Genomic DNA, 19,005 nt, shown 5'->3' with positions numbered 1-19,005 from the left:
TTATTTCCTTGTTTGTAATAATAAAAGAAAAAAAAATACTGCCCATATGTAATTATTCAGAGTATTAAATGAGAAAATGACATTACAGACTTAGCTCAGTAGCCAGTCCACAGATAATGCTTGATAAATTGTACTTAACGATTATTATCCAGGTGGACATCGTGGACTTTATTCACTCATTTATTCATCCACTCATCCAGTTATTAGAATGCACCTGTTTTATAGTGAAGCCATTTCCCTAGGCAGACAGGGAAAGAAAAATGACCAAGATATTCTTCTTGCTTTTACTAAATGAGTATACGTGTGTGTGTGTGTGAGTCCATGCGTGTCTTTTACTATCTCCTTATATTTATGCAAACAATGGTGACATAAGTTATAAGTGCTGGCAGTAAGCATTTTTTTAATTGAAATATCATTAACATACAATAGGATATTAGTTTGAGGTGTATCCATGCTTTTTTATGTTACTCATGTAACCAAGTCTCTATTAAATGTTCTCAATACTCCATACTCTAAGGAGCTCAGAAATGCTATACACAAAGCACTCCTTACGAGAAGTTTCTATGAGGCTATAGATGCAAATATAACAAAGAAGGACTACATATAATTAGGATATCAAGGCACAGCATTGCAGATCAGTGGTTCTCTGGCTGCTCTCAGCCAGGGTACAACTGAGGGACTATGATTCACACTCTCCAGTTAATCATGGTTGTCTCAACATCTGCTCTGTCTGCTATTACTCTTGCTCAACAGGACTGAATGAGTAAATGCAGTGCAGAGATAGGGATAGTTCTGAACTCAATCCTTTGAGCTCCTTTGAGCTATGAGGTACAAATTATTTGGCTAAGGTTGAGAAACAGTCAGAAAAGGGTCATAAACTGAAATGCCTGTAGGAAGTGAGGTGAGCTGAACAGGAGAACCCACAGAAAGCCATTGGGGAAAACCATAGTGCACAGAACTACATACCTTCTGAATTGGGCTGTGCTCACATGGCTGTAGGAATTACAGGACTGGTATCGACAGCAATCCTGGTGTTTCAAAAAACCCCAGTTATCTGGAATCTTAGGTGAAATTTTTGGACTTAAATGTTGATTCAAACAATTTTAAAACAGTGTGAGATAAATCAAACATGCCAGTTTGTGACCGAATTTACAGACCTAAACTCGATTGATTTTATATCCTTGTCAGTTTAAAAAAAAAATTGAACATGCAATTCAGAATGTAATTTATAAATTATTTACATGTACTCAAAAATCTATGAATTCAATGTGAATAATGTCTTCTTTCTTTTAGGAAAAAAGTAAATCTAAATAAATGTTCTCACCTTTCCCGGTTTTACCCTAGTATGCTGTGGCATGTGGTAACGTGGAGACCACTGCCAGGACTCCAGCGGCTGGAGGAGTTTGAAGGTCATGGGACATAGAGAAGTGAAAAGTAAGTTTCTCTTGCATTCTCATGCCTGACACCCAAGTTCCCAATTTCCTTCCCCCAAGCAACTACTTTAAATAGTTGGAGGGGTTTTTTTTTTGTGTGTGTGTATGTGTGTTTGTGTCTGTATGTGTGTATTTTTGTTTATTAATTTATTCAAAAGAAATGTATTAATAGCTCCTATGCACTAGACCCTGTTTTAGGTGCTTGGGGATAAATGCAATAAACAAAACAGACAAATATGGCTTCCATCATGGGACTTTAGATTTTATTGTTCCTCATGGGACACTAATTACATTCTGTTGGGGGAGACAGCTAATAAACAACTAAATATTAAATATATAATTAAATGTCAAGTGGTGCTAAGTGCTATGAAGAAAAATAAATGAGGGTGGGGTGATAGACAATGATAGGTAAGTTGTATGTAAGGAGGGAGGGTGCAGAGAGAGGAACTAGGAAAGGTCTCTCTGGGGAGATGACATTTGAACACAGATCTGATTGAGAGGTCAGCCTCACTGTGTCTGAGAAAAGCACTCTAGGGCAGAGGGGCTATGAGTTACAAAGACAGTGGTGTAAGAATGAAGTAGAACGAGAAAAGCATGAGGTCAGAACCAGATCATGTCAGGCTGTAGAACTCTGGTGAGGAGTCTGGTTTTATTTGGTTGATTGAAAAAATAAAAGTTTTGAACAGGGGGATGATGTGATTTAATTTTTCTTTTAACTGGATTCCTTGGGCTGCTCTATGGAGACAAGACTTAAGGAAGGAAGCAGGGAGGCCAGTCAAGCAATGAGAAGCTGCTAACCTAGCAGAGGCATGAGATGATGGCTTTCTGTAGGATGAGAGTGATGCGGGAGAGATATGGCTGGAATTGGGATTTATTTTAAAGGTAGACTCAACAGAGCTTGCTGATGAATTATTCTAGGCACACAAAAATAAATATTTGTATCTGCCACTCCATTTTTTAAAAGATTTTTATTTATTTATTTGAGAGAGAGAGAAAAAAAAATGAGAGAGAGAGAGAGTGAGAGCACGAGAACAGGGAGGGTCAGAGGAAGGAGCAGACTCCCTGCTGAGCAGGGAGACCATCGGGGGACTCAATCCCGGGACTCCAGGATCATGACCTGAGCTGAAGGCAGTCCATTAACCAACTGAGCCACTCAGGTACCCTGCCACTCCATTTTTAAAACATAAATAATTGTTTAATATACAAGCTCTTCTGCATCTTGCCTTTTGTTGCTTGATATGAGAGACTATTACATATCAGTCGGTATGAAAGACATTAATCACTTTATTTTCTGTCTCTCTTTTATTTGTATTTAAGTTAACATGCACATAATGTTGAATACAAATATTTCTGTATGGCTGATTGTGAAACACAACAGCTTCTCATCTTTTACCTAATTGTTTTGGTATTAGTACCCATTTCTCTAGGTAGCATTCTTGCATTGTTATTTCTGGACTTTCTAGTTTTAAATATAATGTCTTGATTTTCCTTCAGGAAGAGGACCAGAGAGTAGAACTCCATTCTTTTATCTTTCCTGCCCTATTATGTACCCACTTTTTACACCCCATTTTTTTCTCCTAATATGGTCAAACTATAATTTTGGTTAGTTCAATATTCAGTGCTGACTGTCATGTGACTAAGTAAACACTAATTACCAATAAGTTTGTTATAAACTATGGTTATTTTTATTTGCTGAACAATGTTCTGTTATCCTCAGAGTTACTAATTACCCATTTTTCACTTTTGCTTAGTTTTCTTTCTCATAAGTTGAACATCAAACTCTTTAACAATTGTCTTAATCTTCTCTCAACATGTTCAGACACACTGAGAATATTTTGCCAATTTTGTCTTCTTAAAGAATTTTCTCCTGGAATCTTTTGATAAGCTCAGTGGAAGATTGCTAAAAAAAAAAAAGGCCAACAAAGATTCCCTTTCTTATATATCCCTGCTCCCTTGCTGTATACTTTGAGTACAATTTCCACTTTGAGATTTGTTTGGGCCAATGAGATTTGTTTGGGCCAATGAAATGTTAACAAATGTGACATAATAGAGGTTTGAAAAGTCCTTGTGCTTTGGGCTTTTAGAACCCTACTGCCATGTGAAGAGCAAGATTCACCTGCTGGATAAAGAAAGAAACATAGGCAATCCACCCTCATGGCCCTAGCCACTACTCAGTCAGCTGTCAGACATGCGAGTGCAGCCATCTGGAACCAATCAATTCTAGCTGAACTGCCAACTAACCACAAATGCATAAGTCAGCCTAGCTAAGATCAGTAAGATGAACTTTCCAGTAAAATGTGAGTTAAAGATGGTTGTTTTAAGCCACTGCATGTTGGGTTGATTGGTTATGAAATACTAGATAACTGGTACAATCTGCAGTGTGGACTGGTTTTCTTGGGGGTATAACTAACATCCTGGACTCTTCACCATCTTCATCATTGTCTTTTACTCCACCACCCCTCCAAACTGGATTTCCTATTTCCAGTAACCCATATCTTCCTCTTAGTTGGTTTCTTCCAGTGAGTTCCACAGAATGGGTATATGAGAAGTAAATTGCTTAAGATCTTGCATGCCCTTCAAGTTAGTGTTTGAGCCAGCACAGCAGGCCTCTCCCTCAAAGACCAACACAAACCCCAGCATATACCAAGTCTACTGGTTAAAGAAAGCTCTAAAACATCAGCTTCTGGCTTAACTTCACAAATAAATAAAAGCATACCTACTTAAAGGAACAAACACTTCCCACTACAAGCAAGGAGGAACTCTGTAGAAGAAAGAAACAGTGGGAAAGAGCAGCCAAAACACAACAACAAAGTACACACAGTATATACCAGAAACACTTGCTGAAGTTTTTGTTGTTGATGTTGATATTATTACTGCTGGTTTTGCTGCCTTCCCCCACCCCCACCTTTTTTTTTTTTTCTTTCTCTTTCTTTCCTCCTTTCTTTTCTGGACAAAATGACTAGAAGGAGAAATTCATAACAAAAGAAATAACCAGAGGAAATACACTCTGCCATAGATATAATCAATATGGATATAAGTAAAATGTTGGAACTAGAATTCAAAACAACTATAAAGATAGTAGCTGGGATTGGAAAAAAAAATAAAAGACACTAGAGAATCCATTAGTGTGGAAATAAAAATGATTAAAATCTAATCAGACTGAAAATAAAAATGTTATTACTGAGATGCAGTAAAAAATGGAGGCTGTAACTGCTAGGGCAAATGAGGAAGAAGAGATTGTGATATAGAAGACAAAATGATGGAAAGTAAGGAAGCTGAGAAAAAGAGAAAAACAACTACTGGATCATTAGGAGAGGCTTTAAGAAATCAGTGATACCATTACAGGGCAATAATACTAGAGTAATAGAGGTCCTGGAAAATGGGGAAAGAGAGAGAGAAAGAAACAGAAGGTGTATTTGAACAAACTGTAGCTGAGAACTTCCCTAATCTGGAAAAGGAAACAAGCATTCAAGCCCAGGAGACACAGAGAACCCCCCTCAAAATCAATAAAAATAGATCAACACTCTGATATATAACAATGAAGTTTGAAAATTTTAGAGATAAAGAGAAAATTCTGAAAGTAGCTTGAGATAGGAGAACTTGAACCTACAAGTGTGGAGACATAAGGCTGGCAGCAGACCTATCCACAGAGACCTGGCAAGCCTGAAAGGACTAGCATGATATATTCAAGGGGCTAAATGAGAAAAATATGCAGCCAAAAGTACTATATTCAGCAAGGCTGTCATTCAGAATGGAAGGAGAGATAAAGAGCTTCCAGGACAAACAGAAACTAAAAGAATTTGTGATCACTAAACCAATGCTACAAGAAATATTAAGGAATATTGTTTAAGCAAAGAGAGAACCCAAAAGTAACAGACAAGAAAGGAACAGAGACAGTCTACAGAAACAGTGACTTTAGAGGTTATACAGTGGCACTAAAGTCACATATTTCAATAGTTATTCTGAATATAATGATTTAAATGCTCCAAACAAAAGATACAGGGTATCAGATTGGATAAAAAAGCAAGACCCATTGATATGTGGTCTACAAGAGACTCATTTTATTTTATTTATATTTTTTAAAAAGATTTTATTTATTTATTTATTTGACAGATTGCAAGTAGGCAGAGAGGCAGGCAGAGAGAGCGAGGGAAGCAGACTCCCTGCTGAGCAGAGAGCCTGATGCGGGGCTCGATCCCAGGACCCTGAGATCATGACCTGAGCTGAAGGCAGAGGTTTTAACCCACTGAGCCACCCAGGTGCCCCAAGAGATGTGTTTTATTTTATTTTTAAAAAAATTTTTAAATTAATTTTTTTAAAGATTTTTATTTATTCATTTGACAGAGAGAGACCACAAGTAGGCAGAGAGGAAGGCAGAGAGAGAGAGAACGGGGGAAGCAGGCTCCCTGCTGAACAGAGAGCCCGATGCAAGACTCAATCCCAGGACCCTGAGATCGTGACCTGAGCTGAAGGCAGAGGCTTAACCCACTGAGCCACCCAGGCATCCCAAGACTCATTTTAGACCCAAAAACATCTCCAGGTGAAAGTGAGGGGGCAGAAAACCATTTATCATGCTAATGGACATCAAAGAGCAGCTAGGGTAGCAATCCTTATAACAGACAAATTAGATTTTAAACCAAAGATTGTGATGAGAGATGAAGAGGGACACTATATCATACTTGTCTATGCAACAAGAAGATCTAATAATTCTAAATATTTATGCCTCTAACTTGCAAGCAATTATATAAACCAATTAAGAGCAAAATTTAAAAAAACACATTGGTAATAATACAATAATAGTAGGAGACTTTAACATCCCCGTCACTGCAATAGACAGATCATCCAAGCAGAAGATCAACCAGGAAACAAGGACTTTGAATGATACACTGGGCCAGATGGACCTCACAGATATATTCAGAGCAACAGAATACACATTCTTCTCAAGTGCACATGGAACATTCTCCAGAATAGATCACATATTACGTCACAAATCAGGTCTTAACCAGTCCCCCAAAATTGGGATTATTCCCTTTATATTCTTAGACCACAGTGGTTTGAAACTTGAACTCAATTCCAAGAGAAAATTTAGAATGAACTCAAATACTTGGGGTTAAAGAGCATCCTACTAAAGAATGAACCAGTCAACCAGGAAATTAAAGAAGAATTTTTTAAAATTCATGGAAGCAAATGAAAATGAAAACCCAACAATTCAGAACCTTTGGGATGCAACAAAGGCAGTCTTAAGAGAATGGTTTATAGCAATACAGACCTTTGTGAAGAAACAAGAAAAGTCTCAAATACACAAACTAACCTTACACCTAAAGGGTCAGGGAAAAGAACAGCAAATAAAGCCTAAACTCTGTGGGAGAAGAGAAATAAATAAAGATTAGAAATAATAAAGATTAGAGCAGAAATCAGTGGAATAGAAACCAAAGGAACAGTTGGAATGAGACTAGGAGCTGTTTTTTGAAAGAATTAATATGGTTGATAAACTCCTAGCCAGACTTATAGTGAAGAAAAGAGAAAGGACCCAAATAAATAAAATAATGAATGAAAGAGGAGAGATCACAACCAACACCAAAGAAATGCAAACAATTATAAGAACATATTATGAGCCACCATATGCCAACAAATTAGGCAATCTGGAAGAAATGGATGCATTCCTAGAAACATATAAACTACCAAAACTGAAACAGGAAGAAACAGAAAACCTGAACAGTCCCATAATTTACAGCAAGGAAACTGAAGCAGTAATCAAAAACCTCCCAACAAACAAGAGTCCAGAGCCTGATGGCTTCCCAGCGGAATTCTACCAAATATTTAAAGAATTAATACCTATTCTTCTAAAGCTGTTTCAAAAAATAGAAAGGGAAGGAAAACTTCCAAACTTGTTCTATGAGGCCAGCATTACCTTGATCTCAAAACTTGACAAACAACCTACCAAAATTGCTAACAATTACAGACCAATTACAGACTAATATCTGATAAACATTGATGCTAAAATTCTCACCAAGATAGTAGCCAATAGGATCCAACAGTACATTGAAAGGATTATTCACCACATTATTCACCATGATCAAGTGGGACTTATTCCTGGGCTGAAAGGGTGTTCAATATTTGCAAATCAATCAACGTGATATATTTCATCAATAAAAGAAAAGACAAGAACAATATGTTCCTCTCAAATGATGCAGAAAAAGCATTTAACAAAATACAGCATCCTTTCTTCATTAAAACTCTCCACAGTATAGGGATAGAGAGGACATACCACAATATCATAAAAGCCAGCTACAAAAAGCCCACAGCAAATACCATTCTCAATGGGGAAAAACTGAGAGCTTTTCCCCTAAGGTCAGGGACACAACAGGAATGTACACACTCACTACTGTTGTTCAACGTATTGCTAGAAGTCCTACCTTCAGCAATCAGAGAACAAAAAGATATAAAAGGCATCCAAATTGACAACAAAGAAGTCAAACTTTCATTCTTTGTAGATGACATGATATGTTATGTTGAAAACCAAGACTCCAGTAAAAAAATTGATAGATCTCATACAAGAATTCAGCAACGTGGCAGGATATAAAATCAATGCACAGAAGTTAGTTGCATTCTATACACTAAAACAAGACAGAAGAAAGAGGAATTAAGGAATTGATTCCATTTACAATTGCACCAAAAGTCATAAGAAACCTAGGAATAGACCTAACCAAAGAGGTAAAATACCTGTATACCGAGTACTATAGAACCCTTATGAAAGACATTGAGGAAGACACAAAGAAATGGAAAAACAATTTATGCTCATGGATTGGAAAAACAAATATTTTTAAAATGTCGTTGCTATCCAGAGCAATCTACACCTTAAATAGAAGACACAAAGAAATGGAAAAACATTCCATGCTCATGGATTGGAAAAACAAATATTGTTAAAATGTCTTTGCTATCCAGAGCAATCTACACCTTCAATGCAATCTCAGTCAAAATATCATTGACATTTTTCACAGAGCTGGAACAAATAATCCTAAAATTTGTATGGAACCAGAAAAGACCTCGAATAGCCACAGAAATACTGAAAAAGAAAACCAAATCTGGTGGCATCACAATTACAGACTTCAAGCTCTATTACAAAGCTAAAATCAAGACAGTATGGTACCAGCACAAAAAAACAGACATGTAGATCAATGCAACAAAAAAGAGAATCCAGAAATGGACCCCAACTCTATGGTCAACTAATCTTTGACAAAACAGGAAAGAATGTCCAAATGGAGAAAAGATAGTCTCTTCAATAAATGGTGTTGGGAAAATTGGACAGCCACATGTAGAAGAATGAAACTGGACCATTTTCTTACACTATACATAAAAATAAATTCAAAATGGATGAAAGACCTAATGTGAGGGGAGTCCATCAAAATCCTGGAGGAGAACACAGGCAGCAACCTCTTCAGCCTTGGAGGTGCAACTTCTTGCTAGACATGTCTCCAGAGGCAAGGGAATTAAAAGCAAAAATGAGCTATTGGAAACTCCTCAAGATAAAAAGCTTTTGCACAGCAAAGAAAATAGTCATCAATACCAAAAGACAACCAACAGAATGGGAGAAGGTATTTGCAAATGTCTTATGAGAAAAAGAGCTAATATTCGAGATCCAGGAAGAACTTACCAAACTCAACACCCAAAAAACAAAAAAATCCAGTCAAGAAATGGGCAGAAGACATGAACAGACATTTCTCCAAAGAGGACATACAAATGGCCAACAGACACATGAAAAAATGCTTAACACCACACGGAATCAGGGAAATACAAATAAAAAACACAGTGAAATACCAACTCCCACTAGTCAGAATGGCTAAAATTAACAAGTCAGGAAATGACAAATGTTGGTGAGGTTGCAGAGAAAGGGAAACCCTCCTATACTTTTGGTGGGAATGCAAGCTGGTGCAGCCACTCTGGAAAACAATATGGAGATTCCTCAAAAAGTTGAAAACAAAGTTACCCTACAACCCAGCAATTGCACTACTACTAAATACTATAGGTATTTACCCAAAGGATACAAATGTAGTAATATGAAGGGCCACCTGCACCCCAACGTTTATGGCAGCAATGTCCTTAAGAGCCAAACTATGGAAAGAGCCCAGATATCTACAACAGATGAATGGATAAAGATGTGTGTGTACATGTAATGGAATATGACTCAGCCATCAAAAAGGATGAAATCTTACCATTTATATTGACATGGATGGAACTGGAGGGCATTATGCTGAGCGAAATAAGTCAGTCAGAGAAAGACAATTATCAGATCGTTTCACTCATATGTAGAATTTAAGAAACAAAACAGGATGATAGGGGAAGGGAGGGAAAAGTAAAATAAGACGAAATCTGAGAGGGAGACAAACTATTAAGAGATTCTTAACTATAGGAAACAAACTGAGGTTGATGGAGGGGGGTTAGGGAAATGGGGTTACTGGGTGATGGACATTAAGGAGGGCACATGATGTAGTGAGCACTGGGTGTTATGGGCAATGAATGAATAACTGAACTCTACATCTGAAACTAATGATACACTATATGTTAACTAACTGAATTTAATAAAATAAGTTTAGAAAAGATCTTGCATGCCCTTTTATTTTTTTTTTAATTTTTTTAAAGATTATTTATTTATTTATTTGACAGAGAGAGATCACAAGTAGATGGAGAGGCAGGCAGAGAGAGAGAGAGGGAAGCAGGATCTCGGCTGAGCAGAGAACCCGATGTGGGACTCGATCCCAGGACCCTGAGATCATGACCTGAGCCGAAGGCAGCGGCTTAACCCACTGAGCCACCCAGGCGCCCTCTTGCATGCCCTTTTAAAAATTCTTGCATTTAAATGATAGTTTGGGTATACCATTCTAGGTTGTTATTTTCCTTAGAATTTTCAAAACCATTATTCATTGCTTTGTAGCTCTCCTTCTTCCTCTTCCTCTTCTTCTTCTTTTTAAAGATTATTTATTTATTTGAGAGAAAGAGAACATGAGTTGGGAAGGGACAGAGGGAGAGAGAATTTGAAGCAGACTCTGCGATGAGCCCAGAGCCCAATGTGGGGCTCAATCCCATGACTACAAGACCATGTCCTGAACCGAACCAAACTGACTGAGCCACCCAGGCACCCCTCTTTGTAGCTTTCAGTGCTCCCGTTCAGAAGTTAAAATTCAAACTATGTCAAAGGCTGATGAGACTCAATATCTGAAATAAAAAGACACGGCTGAGGTTACTGCTTGCTATGGGAAGAAAGAGCTACTGTAGCTAGCACAGTCTCTCTAAGCAGAGCAGACTGCCCAGCTTGTCTAGGGTTTGGGGGAAGCATGGAGTTCAGGGACTGGTGGACTTTGAAAGCTTCAGTGGGTTGCTATCATACGTAGAGATTCTCATACTTCCTTGGGTGTGTTTGTTGGAACAAATCCATCCCTGAGTGGTCAAAGGTCAAAAGTGAAGGATTCATCTGATTCTTTGACTGACAAAGGCATATTTACTAGAGAGAGGGGACTTCGATCAATTAAATGAGTTTAAAAACAGTTTTAATGGGTACTTGTTACCTTGACTACAGAACAATAGCCTTTACCTAAGTTTTTAGAAACATTTTTATTCTTACTAATTCCTGATCTTATGTATATGATCTAGACATTTTCTTTCCTCTTTATAATAGTGCAGGATTTTCTCCTCACCTTCAGTATTTGAAAACATTGCACTAGACTGCTCTGTTCTTGGTGAATGTTTCAGTCTAGAAACTCAGATCATTAACTATCTCCTCTCCGTTCTCTCTTTCTGGTCTTTTTAAAAAAATGCCAATATTCCTTCATCAAGTTCCTAATTGTCCTAGTTTTTATCTCCTATTTTCCATTTTCTGTTTCTTTCCTTTCCTTTTCTTTCTTTCTTTTTTTTTTTTTTTTTTTTTTTTGGTAAAATTCCTCAGCTTTACATTCCAATATTTCTATTGAAAATTTTCATTTCTCCTCTTATAGTTAATTTCTAAGGCCTTCCTTATGTTTTTGGAACATTCTATTTATTTACCTATTTGTTTATATTGGGGTAGAAATCCATTCTTGTTTCAGAGTTATGGTAGCTTTTCTTTGTGAGGTTTTTGACATTTATTTGATTTTTTTTCAAAAACCCTTTTCTATCTCTATTTTATCTTCTAGCTCCTAGGTTAAAGGCTTTTCTTGGACCTCTCACAGTTTTTGTACCTGATGATATTGAAGACTGAGATTCTATAACACCGGCTGGAAGCTTGAATATATGAGAGGGGGCCTGGTCGGGTGTGAGATTTACTGTAGGAGCATCAGGGTGGGTTTCCTGAATGAAGAAACTTCCAATGTCAGTATCTTTCCAATGTCATGTCTCTCCTCATGGGCTAGCTGTATTTCCTGGAGAAGGCTTTTTCAATGTCCTGCCAGAAGGGTGAAAGTCTAGCTTCCCATGTGTTGGGCTCAGGGCAGAGAAAGACAGATGTGACCTGTTCTGCCTCTGAAGCTAATCTGCATACATTCCCTTCATCCCCTATCGTTAGTCCAGCTCTCACCCTCAACTGTATGCACTGGTATTCTTCCACTCGAACCACCTACTTTCCTTCTTTCTGAAAACAAACCATCACTCTTTGCCAGAGAGCGAGGGGCAGTTTCTGGGATGCTGCACAGATCATTGACATCTAGGGATCCAATCCCTTGTAAAGCACACTTTGTAACCATCCTCCTTATTAAGGCCATACTTTTACCCTCACATCCACAAGGACCTGCTGCCATTAGTTTCTAGGTCTTCGGATAGTCTGTCAATCAGATTAGTTGTTAGTTTTCTCTGTTGAGTGACTAGATTCAGTTTCTCAGCTGTTTATTCTATCACTCTGTATTCATCTGCTTCCGGCTTCCAAAATGATCTCTTCTCCAGTTCTCTCCATGCATTGAACGTAAGTCTTAAAATATCCCTTCACTGGTTGTGTTAGTGGGGTTTTAGATAGGGGAGCAAGTCAAGATGCAAGTTAAATCTCCTGTCTTCCTGTAGAGCTTGCTTTTCATTTTCTAGTCATGTGAAGTATGTTAACGGCTTCATAATTGAATCTAACTTATAATTTATTTGTGATAGATCAAACACTGGTTTCTGAAAGATGGCTCCAATTACAATAAGCTTAAAGCAATGCTCTCCTCCTTAACAAAACAGAAGAGAAAAAGTAATTCACTAACCCAGTGAAGGGGGACACATAATTATAAATCAAGATTAATATGCCTGGGAATATTCTTTTCATGCATTTGTATGCCCCTGCTAAAATGCATATTGCATAATCACCTTAATAAAAAAATTCCTAAGCTTGTGCTAACTTGTACGAGAGGTGTAGTCATGCATAATCTCCCACTAAAATCTGCCAAGACAGCGCGTACTATGAAAGTTATAATTTTAGGTTTCATTCCACACATTAGCTCAAAGCTGGAAACATATGTGCTCATGAATCTTTGTCAGGTTAATCACTTTACCCTGCTGCATCAAAAGGTTAACACAGCCTTCCTCACAACCTGTCACTAGAGTAATCTGCTTACTAATCATATGATAAATCACACACAAGGTCAGTTAATGTCATTCCGTAAGTAAATGTTGCTCTGTTAATTGTAGTCATTTTTCCCAGACGTCTGCTCTTCAGCAGCCTTTGGGGGATGGCTGGCTTCCTTACGCAGAGTCAAGTCAGACAACAACATACTGTAACACTGTACAATAAAAATAAACAAGAAGGTACATGTAGACAGTTACTCCTTCTCCCTTGGAAATGCTTCCTTATTCCCTAGCTGAAACCATGATCCACTCTCCCCACCTTAGGAAAATCTTCCCTTGATTTTGCCACCTCTGGAAAGCTGCCTTTGACCTTCCAGAGGTCTTTTTTTTTTTTTCTCCTTTTACTTCCATCCTCTTTCATTCCTGAGCAGTATTTGTCAAGAACACTCTGACCCTCTCTATTGCAAGATAACTTATGTAACAACTCAAACAAAGGACTTGAGCCTTAATAGGAAATCTTGATTTCCCACTTCAAACCTAAACCTTTCCTTTTTTAACCATAACTCAGCTGGTGATAATAAAAGCTTTCATTGACCAGTTATTTAGATACTGTGCTAAGTACTTTGCATATGCTCTTTTTACCATCATAATAGCCCGAGGAAATACAATCTATTATTATTAAACCAATTAAAAATATTTTATTTATTTGGGAGAGAGGGTAATAGAGCGCACAAGCAGGGGGAGCTGCAGAGGGAGAGGGAGAAGCCCTCTCCTCAGCAAACAGGGAGCCCAACGCAGGGCTGGATTCCAGGACCCTGAGATCATGACCAGAGCTGAAGGCAGAGACTTCACCGACTGAGCCACGGAGGAGAGGCAAAATACCCAATTTTAAAATATGATAACTGAGTCTGGAGAGTTCTGTAATTTGCTAAAAGAAAAATGCTGGCCAATGGCCTGCATGTATGGATACATGTGTATCCATGTATGTGAATGGTACTTCCATCCGTCTAGTTACCCAAGCCAGAAACTGAAGGTTCTTCATTAATTTATCTCTTTTCCTTTCTCTCTACCTTATTACTATCTTAGGCCAGATTACCACCTTTTCTCACCAGAACCAGCCTTCTAACTAGTTCTGTTCGTGTTACTTATAGACTATTGTCCATGTAGCCAATGGGTGAATCTGATAAATCCGCAATCACGATAAGAGATTTTTAACAAACTTCTTTCAAAAATAGATTCCATGCAGTCGAAATAGTCCTATGGATAGAGATGTCTCTTTATTGTGTAGATAATACAATCAACCAAACAAATGTGATAGACATACCTGACAACAACACTCTCATGCCCCATGCCTGCCGCAAGCACTAACTTTTTGCTGGTTGGTATACTCTAGAATTTATATCCCTTGCCCTGTCTCCTCTCCTGAACTCCATTCCCGTGTTTATAGTTGTATACAGGTCATTTCCACTTTACATTTTGAGAATACCAAATTTAACATGGCTAAAGCTAACTTCATCATCCTGCTCTCGCGACCCCAGAATCTGCTGTTCTTTTTTTTTTTTTTTAAAGATTTTATTTATTTATTTGACAGAGAGAGATCACAAGTAGACAGAGAGGCAGGCAGAGAGAGAGAGAGAGAGGGAAGCAGGCTCCCCGCTGAGCAGAGAGCCCAATGCAGGACTCGATCCAGGACCCTGAGATCATGACCTGAGCCGAAGGCAGTGGCTTAACCCACTGAGCCACCCAGGCGCCCCGAATCTGCTGTTCTTAATCCTCTGCCCTACCCGCTCACTTGAAACACCCATCCTTAAAAAGTCAAACATCTTTGGAGGTAGGGCCCGCATCTCTTCCATAGTCATGACCTATGGTCCAAGCGCAGAGCCTGACATGTAATAGGTATGCGCTAAGTATTTTCGGAATCACTGGAAGACTCCACCCTCTCACTAATTCCGTATCATTTTCATTTTTTATAACTGTAATTCTCCCCGAAATCCATTCTCTTTCTATTTTGGTTGTGATTAGTCTTCTTGACCAGTCACCTCCAGAGGCGGCGAGACAGAGTTAAATGACAAGGAATCCCCTAGCCGTGTTTAACAACAGCCATGTTAAAGGCAAACTGCTTCCTAGTCAGCAGTAAGAGGGAGACCTGGCTGCAAGGTTCTTCAACTATTAACATAATTGAGAAAGAATGTGCTGATCAGAAGGGGAGCTGGTGTAAGGAAAACACTGCACAAGTTAATAATGCCTGCAGTGCCCGGTCAAGCTGTGCTCCGGATGCCTTCCAGTCCCAAGGGCTCAGCTTCTTCTGGTGGAAGATATCTCCCAGTTATTTGCAATTGTTGTTGTTATTGTTATAGTATTTAACTTTTCTAGAGCCCAATCTAACCAAGCTCTAAATTTCTGAGAATCCTACAACTAACTATTCCTTCAACTACCCAAGCTCAGATTATAAAAATCATTGCTGACTCTTGTTCACCTTTATTCTTCATATTGACTTGATTGATTGATCTGACTCTTTCCTTTTCTCTCTCTTTTTTTACTCTTGCCTCCTCCTTACCAACCATAATTTATCAGGTGGTCACTAAAACACAGCCAGATTAACCCTTCAGTTAGATCTCTTTGCCTCTTTCCACTCCTCCTGAGAATCCTGCCCATGCATCCAGATTCCTCATCCTGGTGTTACCTTTCATTAGGTAATGATGTAAGACCCAGAGGCACACAAAGATCCCCAGTGGCCTTTCCACCCTAGTATTTAAAAGAAGCACAACTTTCATCAGCAAATCCCCGCTTGCTTGCTCTCTCCCTGAAAGTGCTGAAACGTATAGCAGTGGGTTTCAGTCAGGTGAACTTCTCCACCCCGCCCTGAACAGATTATTCTCATACTTGCCCCCCAGGCATTTCACACAGGGTGGCCAGATGGGAGCCATTCCTCAAAGACCCATTGCCACCTTCAGACCTCTGCTGATATACCTGCCTTACACAGATTCCTTCTTTCTCTGGCCTTCTTTAGGCCCAACGGCATTTGGGTGAGGTGATTTACCGTGAAGCTAATTAAAGCTGTATTTGAAGGCGTTCTCCTTGGACAACCCCTTCCAAGACTGTGCAACTGATTTTTATTAAAATTTTGTATTTTGTATTTTTTTGTATTTTTTGTATTTTTCTCTCAAAGAAGATTCTCCAAGTTGTAAAAACCTTGGGTCCCACATAATCTGGATCTACCCCTGCATTTAGGCATTTAATATTTCCTTGAAATATTTTTAAATTGGTTAATGTATAACAAACTTGTTTTCCTAACTTTGGAGGAGCTTCTGCCATGCAATGTTATATAGTTTATGATGTGGCAGTTAAAAGGATCATTGGTGGAATTGCACAGAGATTTATATCCAAAAATTACCTTGGCCACTTCCTGGTTGTGTGGCAAGTTTCATTTCATAACCTTATTGAGCCTCATTTTCATCTGTTAAGTGGGGATGATTATAGCAAGGACCACTTTATGACTTTCAGAGGTCTAAGGTTCTTTGGTCCTCATGGGCCCCTTAAAAAAATTACAAATTATATTTTATGACTGTGTGGTATGAAGACTAATACAATCCAGGGAGGATTATGTTATTTTTGGAAGGATTATTTTCAGGAATAGATGAGATAATGCATATAAGGCAATTAGTGTTTTGCCTGACACAAATTTGGCATCCAATAAATATTAGGTATCATCACTAGGCAAAGTGCCTAACTCAATATGTGGCATGTAGTAATTGTTCAAAATATAGTGAGTAGTCAAAAAGAAAAAAAATGGTAGGTATTCTTACTATGTTTTTAAATGTTATTTTGCTTATTTTTTTATACCTGTAAAGTTTTTCTTGTTATTTGCCCCAAATTATTTGCAATTATTTCTTTGTTTTAAAGGAAAGATAATCCCAATGACATTCTGAAGGACATTCTTCAAAATACGTGGCTCAGATCCTCAAAAGTGTTAATGTCATGAAAACAAAGAAAGATCAAGAACTACTAATGTTAATTTTCTGATATTGATAATCAAATATACATTAGTCTGAAATTAGTTAAAATAATTAGTTAGTAAGTACAGGTGATGTAAAAACACTGTGATCCATTGCTAATAGTATGTAAATAAATATGACTTTTCTGAAGGATAATTTGGCAATACTCTTCAAATGCAGAAACACATCTACCCTTTGACCCAGAAATTCCATTTTTAAATAATTATCCTACATAGATGGTTTCATATGTGTGAAAGGATTAAAATTAAATGATATATTCATTGTAGGTATTCATTACAACTGGAGAGTTTGAAAAGAGCATACATGCCTATCAGTAATGGAATCCTTACACGAATTATGATATATTCATACCACAGAGTAAAATGAACATAATAGACTGTTCTAAATGTACTTTTTGGAAAGGAGTTCAAGAGAAGGGCAATTGAGAGAATAAAGTTTAGAAAATTGGGCAGAATCTGCCCCCTGCATGTGGGAAAAATATATGTGTTTATGTGCGTATGTGCATTGATTTTATGTGCTTCTGTTTATATTCTCTGTGTATAATAATTCTCTGTAAATAATACATATATTTGTATATTTCTATATGTGTTTATATACAGATTTTAAATATATTTATACATGCATATATTTATAAATGCATAGAAAAGCTCTGCAGTTGTTCAGAGACAGAGAATGAGGTAGACTTATTGATGTTCGTATGCCATTTTCTGTTTTTAGTGTTTTGTGCAATATTCAGGCATTACCCATCCAAAAAATCAAAGAGAAAGGACAATTTGGAGTGTTGGAGAGCCAATCTGAAATCAGCTGAAAGGAGTGAACATTTGTTAATAACATGAGTGCAAGCAGATGGAGAAGGATCTTATGCTGAACAATACTCCAAATATAGAAATAGTGTTCTTTCCCCCCCCAAAGGCACAGGAACAATGAAGCAGGAAACCAGAGAAAGTCAGACAAACATGGCATGTTCAAAAATCTGTTTCCAGATTAAATGTTATCTTTGTATGGGGTGAAGATTATCATACAGCCCATTTCTTCTTTTTTGCAAAACTTAAAGTGGCTAATTTATTGGTATGTGAATTAAACCTCAATTAAAAAATAAATATATTTTCAAGAAGTCAGTGATGGTGACACATCCATGCCATGGAATACTACTCAGCAATTAAAAAAAAAAAAGGAAGTATTGATGCATAAAAAACTTGAATGAGTCATAAAGACATGCTTCTAATTGAAAGAAGCCAGTCTCATGAGGTTACATGCTGTAAGATTCCATTTATATGACATTCTCAAAAATACCACTGTAGGGAAGAAGAACAGATCAGTGGTTTTCAAGGGCGAGGCATGAATAAGTGTAAAGGAACAATAGGGTGGAGTTATAGGGTATGATGAATTATTCTTTATTTGAATAATGGTGGTAGTTGGACAAATCTGTGCATGTGTTAAATAAAGTCATAGAACTTTACATCAAAAGAAAAAATAAAGTATTTTATAATATAATCATTTCTTAAATAGAGATTTAAAATGTTGGAAAACAAAAACACTCTAAAGTGTGGGGACTCTTGCAAGAGTATAGTCTCAAAATAGAGTTCATTTTGAATTTTGAATTTAAATTTTGAATTTAAGTTTTCTTTCTATACCAAAAGTCAACAAGGTTTTGCTGGTGATGATTTTGTGGTCCTAATTGTCCTGTCCTCTTTCCACATCATAACCCAGACCCTCTCCATGACTCTCAGAAAGAGTTAGGGAGTCATTCCAGCCCTATGTTTACAGAGGTACAGGGGCTGCATCCAGTTATTGTCCTCCCCTGTGAATGACCCAGCCAAACAGACACTGGTGGATGGTTACAACACACCCAGTAACACCCTTCTACAATTCACTCGCAGCACACCCTAGATGCTGATATGAGGATGAGGCAACAACAGTGAAGAGGTAGGGATTCTCAGAGAGTGTCAGATCTAGTAAAGCAGTTCTGGCACAAGTTCCTTTCCCCAGAGCAGCTTTGCTGCAAGGAAAATCAAGTCAAACAAGCCTTCTTAAGACAAAGCATGGATACCAAG

General features: G+C 37.8%; 1 long non-coding RNA gene across 1 annotated transcript in view; it reads left to right on the top strand.

Moving 5' to 3' along the window:
- The window catches only part of LOC125095959 (uncharacterized), a 57,568-nt gene extending 39,812 nt beyond the window's left edge, over positions 1 to 17,756 (top strand). The window contains exons 2-3 of the long non-coding RNA XR_007126017.1: positions 1,345 to 1,434; positions 17,669 to 17,756. This is a non-coding gene — a long non-coding RNA (uncharacterized LOC125095959). The remainder of the gene's footprint in view (positions 1 to 1,344; positions 1,435 to 17,668) is intronic.
- The last annotated feature ends 1,249 nt before the right edge of the window (positions 17,757 to 19,005 follow it).

This window comes from Lutra lutra, chromosome 3 (genome assembly GCF_902655055.1).
Source record: "Lutra lutra chromosome 3, mLutLut1.2, whole genome shotgun sequence".
NCBI classification, from domain to species: domain Eukaryota; kingdom Metazoa; phylum Chordata; class Mammalia; order Carnivora; family Mustelidae; genus Lutra; species Lutra lutra.
The sequence above is the reverse complement of the archived record's forward strand: the minus strand, read 5'-3'. Positions and strand labels throughout refer to the sequence as shown.